Raw genomic sequence first — 6,806 nt, forward strand, 5'->3', positions numbered from 1 at the left:
TCTTCTATCTTGGTGTCTTATGCCTTGGAGCCTTTCTGAGCCCTGACAGAATTTGTATTTCCTCCCTGTCCCTCTACTCAATATACAGGACAAATACCCACAACTGTTCTCAGTGAAGGGAAATACATCCAAAGGCAGCCACTCTCACATCCCACACGCAGACGCCTGACAGGCAGCCCCTGAGGGAAAGGACTGACTGAATCCACAGGAGTGCCTCTACTTACCGAAACTTGAGACTTTGTGGCTTTGTAGCGGCTTGCTTCCGGCTTGGGGGTCTTGTTCCTTCACACTGTGCAAACAAGTTTACCACTTCCCAATTCTTCCAGGCGGCAGATATCTAGTGAATCAATTTTGAAGGTTCATTAAATAAACTAACACAATAGAAAACATTTCATTCTTTGGTTACGTAGGCGACAGTGTCCAGATTTTTACAATTAATTAAAAACCTTAACTTTTTATACATATTACCCTCCCCACAATGAGCGGTGTTTCATGGAGATGGGAGTTTCACTTTACACAAGCTAAGGTGTTTCCTTCTTTCTTACCTCCTCATTAGCCTTTCAGAACCACACCTGCCTGAAGAATCAAGCTGTGCAAACCACTCAGCCTCTGAGACTCTCCCAGCTCCTCACAGCCCAAGGCACCCATGATCCCTGTCTGGATTCTTTTTTTTTTTTTTTTTTTAAAGATTTTATTTATTATATATATATATATGACAAGTACACTGTAGCTGTCTTCAGACACACCAGAAGAGGGTATCAGATCCCATTACAGATGGTTGTGAGCCACCATGTGGTTGCTGGGAATTGAACTCAGGACCTCTGGAAGAACAAGCAGTGCTCTTAACCGCTGAGCCATCTCTCCAGCCCCCCTGTCTGGATTCTTACAACAGAAAGATAGTGGACTCCTATTGCTGATGGTTGTCAAAACAGGCCTGTAAATTCTCCTAGGCTCCTCTCAGTGCTTCGATGGGATAACTCCTACTCATTTAAAAATACTTTATTGAGGTGTGATTGGCATACAGAAAATCCACACAATGTGTCCATCCAATGTGCTGAGTGTGGAGATAAGTACATGACTATGAAACCCTCGTCCTGATCAATGCTGCCAATCTATCACTGGGAAAGTTTCCTCCTCTCTCCTGACTTTTATCTCCACAGAAATCACTGATGTGAAATCTAAGCAACTTTTTATATTTATATTATATTATATAAAATAAAAAGGTTATGTATCTTTCTTTGATTAATTCCCTCTGGCCTTGTTTCTCCAGAATGTCTTTTCTAGCTTCAAAAAAGTTCTCTGGATTTGCTTTTCTAGTCTTAATGTGTACATTTCCTTCATTAGTATAGAGACTATAAACATAGGCCTCTGAGAGAGGGCTTTCCAGGACCAAACTATAACCCTTCTGTGTATGGACTGGACCAAGCTAGTCCACTGTGTGTTCATTCTACTTCCTTATGTATAAAGGGAATATTCAGAATATCTTGGGTACTTTATCAGACTCATGGACAAATTAAACAGGTTAATTTAATATGCCTGGCATATGGTAGATACTATATGTGATTGCTGATGTTATTTCAATATAAATCAAACACTTTTCTTCTTAGTGGGCTAAGACAAATAGAATAAAATAAATTTGACTTTCTTTGTATCTTTATAAATATGTTTTGTTATTTAAAACTGTCATAAAAATAGGAACAGAAGAACTATTAAATTATATTATTCTTAATATAAATGACTAAATTTTACACACACACACACACACACACACACACACCCTCTATCTTCCTTTATTCATTATTTGACATGTTTCAAACACTTACTATACATCCTGCAAAGTGAGTCCCTATAGACACATGAAATAGAATCTGTAGGGAGGAGCTCAAGATAATGGACAAAATGTAAACAAATTATAGTTATAGGTCTTCTGACTGAAAAGTGAACGGTATCCAGCACTGACTGAAGAGTGGGTGGTACCCAGCAGAGGTGCCAGAGAGAAAGGGATAAAGTATTACTTGAAGAAAGGTTAGGAAAGTTTCACAGAGGAGAAGACACTTGTGATGAGAACTCTGCAAGATTAGCCAGGCTCGCCGGGCATCTAGGATGTTCCAAGTACACTACAATGTCTTTGAGGGAGAGCATGACAGTATATAGAGTGTTCCCTAGTCTCCTGCCCTGCTCACCCTCAGGCCATAGTCTCCTTCTGGTCACATTCCTTACAAGTAAGTGTCTGACACCACATAGGTGAGCATGTGAAGGCATGACACAGAAGTCTGGGGGTACATCTAGGGGTACGTCTGGGGTTCTAGCAAAGGAATGGCACAGAATGCAAAGGAAACTATAAAAATCAGCTTGATGTTCAAGATAAACCCAGCACCTGGGATGTAGCCAAAGGGAGTAATGGGGGTCAGAAAAGGAGAAACTTGTCTCAACTTAAATTGTGTTCTAAAGCCTTATGGGAAAACGATGAAAAAGATGGCTTCCAAAAGAAGAGTGCTTGTAAACTAGAAGACATATAGGAACCTTAAAATTCTTGTAATCTTTCCTCCCACCACCCCACACACTTGTAGGAAGGAGCTATAGGAGCAAGGATTCCACCTAGACCTGGACCACATGGACTTGAGAGAAGACGGCCCTGACTGACACAGACCTTGCTGTCAAGAAATTCTGGCAAAACAGGCCTTGACTCAGGAGAATTCAGATGAACATAAATCTATGAGTAGTGGGCATTTTCTCTCACAGGCAAAGCCACTGTTCCAGTTTTATGAAGCATCTAATTCTTGTCCACTAACGTGTCCATCTCCTTGTTGACCTTGGAGATCCAAAGGGAATAGCATGTTCTTTTAAGCACTATTATTTAGATAAACAGCTGATACTAATTACAACATGCCACTTACAATGCACCGGGGTGGTGGGGTTTAATTTGCTTTCTCTCAATGAGGAAGGTCCCTCTTGGGAGTAAGCTACTCGTTCTTCATCGAACTTCAAATCTTTATGCTACCAGAACACTGTTGAGATTACTCCTGTTCTGCCCTAAAACACTGCCACTCCAATTATAGGAACACTTGAGTTCTGCCAAGCACAAACAAGTCTAGGTGTGGAATGAGGTCAAAATTAATAAAACACTTTTGCACAAGTATAGCACAAAAATTGGCGGGCCAGAGCCCTGGGATGATTGTTGTGTGCCATCTGATTTATGAATGAAATGTTGTTGGAATGGTGCCACACACCCATACTTTACCCATTGTCTACATGCTCCTGTCCTGCTAAAACAGCAAGTCATCATTAGAGAGATCAGATGGTAGGCTGCAGACTTAGCTCATTTGGTAGAGGGCTCACGTGGCATTCATGAGGTCATAGGTTCAATCCCCAGCATACCGTAAACTAAGCAGGTGGTGATGTGATGGTGAAGACAAGAGGATCAGAAGGCCAAGGTCATCCTTGAATATCTACTGAATTCTAGGCCAGCCTGTCTGGCCTGGAGATGCTATCTAAAAATAAAAGTTAAAAGAGACAAATCTCCAGCACAGAATAAAAAGAGTCTCTCTCTCTCTGGCCCCTGATTAGTCTTTGTACTCTCACCTGCCAAATGCAACAAAGAATATAGATCAATCTTACTTATTTCTCTTTATTCTATGAGCTTCCCTGAACACCTCTAAGTGGTGGAACTTTGGTGAGAGGTAAGGAAATTTAGGATCTGGCTCTTGTCAATAATATCAGAAAGGCTGAGAAACAATTAAAATGGATAATTTTAGGATGCACCCTCTAGTACTGAGAACATTCACACTGACACCAGGAAGGCAAAGCTGGAGAACCTTCCAGAAGCTAGAAAAGACATTCTGGAGAAACAAGGCCAGAGGGAATTAATCAAAGAAAGATGCATAACCTTTTCATTTTATATAATATAAATATAAAAAGTTGCTTAGATTTCACATCAATGATTTCTGTGGAGATAAAAGTCAGGAGAGAGGAGGAAACTTTCCCAGTGATAGATTGGCAGCATTGATCAGGACGAGGGTTTCATAGTCATGTACTTATCTCCACACTCAGCACATTGGATGGACACATTGTGTGGATTTTCTGTATGCCAATCACACCTCAATAAAGTATTTTTAAATGAGTAGGAGTTATCCCATCGAAGCACTGAGAGGAGCCTACCGGCCCGTTTTGACAACCATCAGCAATAGGAGTCTACCAGCTTTCTGTTGTAAGAATCCAGACTGGGAATCAGACTGGGTGCCTTGGGCTGTGAGGAGCTGGGAGAGTCTCAGAGGCTGAGTGGTTTGCACAGCTTGATTCTTCAGGCAGATGTGGTTCAGAAAGGCTAATGAGGAGGTAGGGGTTCATGTTTGTTTTGTTTTGTTTAAGTGTATATTTCTGAGTCCACAGTGAGTAGTTATTTATTAATGACTTGCAAAGCCTTTTTTTAAAAAAATATCTGGCTATGTGGGAAGATTAACAGCTTCATCCAGTAAAACATCTCGATATTTAAGAGGTCGATGTGAAAGCTATTTCAGAATTGAATCTAGACCTTGGTGTTGGTGTTGAAGTCCCTGCCTTCCATTTCCTCCCCGTCGTTGTTTAAGATAACACACAAGGACCAAGACGATGAACGGCCTTTGCCTTGTTTTTTTGGAACATGAGTTAGAAGTTTGACCACCAGGTAGTTAGTGTTATAACCCTTTACTCTGCAATCCAAGAGGGGAAAAAAACCTACCAGTGTTCTAGATATATGAATACCAAATCACATGGCTTTCATGCAGACCCATCGTGATTGACCAGGACGAAAGAACTAAGTACTAGAGATTGCTGTGGTGGCAGTTAATAATCCCAGCACTCAGGTGACAGGGACAGGAGGGTCTAAGTTTGACGCCATCTTGGGCAACATGGCAAAAATATGTCTTATAAAATTGGCAAGGGGTGGGGAGCATCCCAGAGGGAACAAGCATTCATCTGTTTGCTCAGCCATGCTGACTCTCCCACTGAGTTTGGCTGGTTCTCACAATGCCAGTGCTGCGCCAGGAGGTGCTTGCTCAGCCATTCCTGCATCGCTAGGATGAGCTCACCTCTTATCTACCTCATTAGTGGGAACTCGTGGGAGGCTGATAACCAACTCTGGGCCCCAGAGAAGGTGAAAGGGTCTCAAACAAATTCAAACAGGAAAAAATGGGAGTCAAATTTTGGAGCAGTGGAGGTCTCTTACTTAGGATCATTAAAAATGGACTGCAGAGAGATAAGCAATGTGGGCAGTTGCTAAATATACCGAGCATGCTCGGGGCTGAGTTCTTCAGGACTATGTGCAGCTGGATAAACAATGGCTATTTCTGTAGGACTCGGAGCGTGTGGTACTTTGGGTCTGTTGATGCGCTTCCTATTTAAAGACTGCTGAAGGGTTATTCTATCCAAAGTCCGGAATAGATGTTTCTCCTCAAGCGAAAATTATTTTTAAACATTTGAGTGGATTTGGGGTAAAATTTATCAATCACAAAGGTTATCTTTGCTGTGGCATTAAGAGCCCCAAGAGCCAGGCTGACATCAGAAGAAAATGGCCATGACTGATAGAGCTACAAGACATGTTGGTTTCCTGATCCTCTTAAAAAGTACGTGTGTGTTCGTGTGTGCGCGCGCGCGGGCATGTGTGTTCCTGTGCGTGGTTAAGAGTAGGTGTATGTGTGCCCTGGTTCTGAGGACAATCCTGGATTCTGGTTCCCACCTTCCACCATGTTTGAGACAGAATCTCCTGCTCATGAGTGTGTACACCAGGCTGGCTGGCACACAGGCTTCCCGGGATTCTCCTGTCTCTGGCTCTGACCTCACTGTAAGAACACCAGTGTTACCTACTCATTTCAGCTCTATGTGAGTTCTGTGGGCTTGAGTTCAGCTCCTTATGTATTTTGCAGTAAATGCTTTATCTACCAGGCTGGCTGGCTGTCCCTTCCTTTCTGAATTAACTGTTTGATGACGGTGAGTTAAAAGAAAACGGATGGTTTGTTGAGATGAGACTGCTTGCAAGGTATCCTGTAGAATATTTCAGGAAAATGTTGGGTTTGTTTATTTGCTTGTTTTTGTTTGTTTTTTTGTTTTTGTTTTTTGGCCTAAGCTCTTATATTTAGATCAGTGTTCAAATACGCATTAGACATCATGAAGCTTATTAAAACAGTTAGTATTTAGTTGACATTTGACAGTGCTCCATAAGTTGTCTGTCCTAGCTACATATAGAACAGGGGAACATTTTTCATACTGAAAATAAAACAGACTGAACTGTGCTGTGAGCATATGTTTGATCCAGCGTCAGGGGACAGATTTGTAGTTTCAGGAATTAATCTGCTTTGTAAAAGACACCCTAGCTGCTTGTCACCTCCTGGTGCTGTCGTGCTGCCCAAGTTACTTTCCGTCTTGATTGTTTGTGTTCTGGAGGAGCACTCCACCCTTAAGAGCGGATGTTATCTTTTCTGTCTATGGAGAAAACTTGGAATCCAAATGTCCACAAACATAGGGTCCTCAGCACAAGGATTGTCTTATCTGCTACTCTCTGTGCCGAGAGTGTCAGAGGTCACAATTCTTTTAGCTCATAGGATGTCTGTCAATGACCAAGAAGGGAATCAAACCCAAGGCTTCCTGTGCGTGCTATAGCAGTGTTCTGCCAGTGAGCTCCAGCACCACATCCTTCCCTTCCCTTCCCTTCCCTTCCCTTCCCTTCCCTTCCCTTCCCTTCCCTTCCCTTCCCTTCCCTTCCCTTCCCTTCCCTTCCCTTCCCTTCCCTTCCCTTCCCTTCCCTTCCCTTCCCTTCCCTTTCCTCCCCTCCC

The sequence above is a fragment of the Grammomys surdaster genome, unplaced genomic scaffold (genome assembly GCF_004785775.1).
Source record: "Grammomys surdaster isolate TR1022 unplaced genomic scaffold, NIH_TR_1.0 126118, whole genome shotgun sequence".
In the NCBI taxonomy this organism is placed as follows: domain Eukaryota; kingdom Metazoa; phylum Chordata; class Mammalia; order Rodentia; family Muridae; genus Grammomys; species Grammomys surdaster.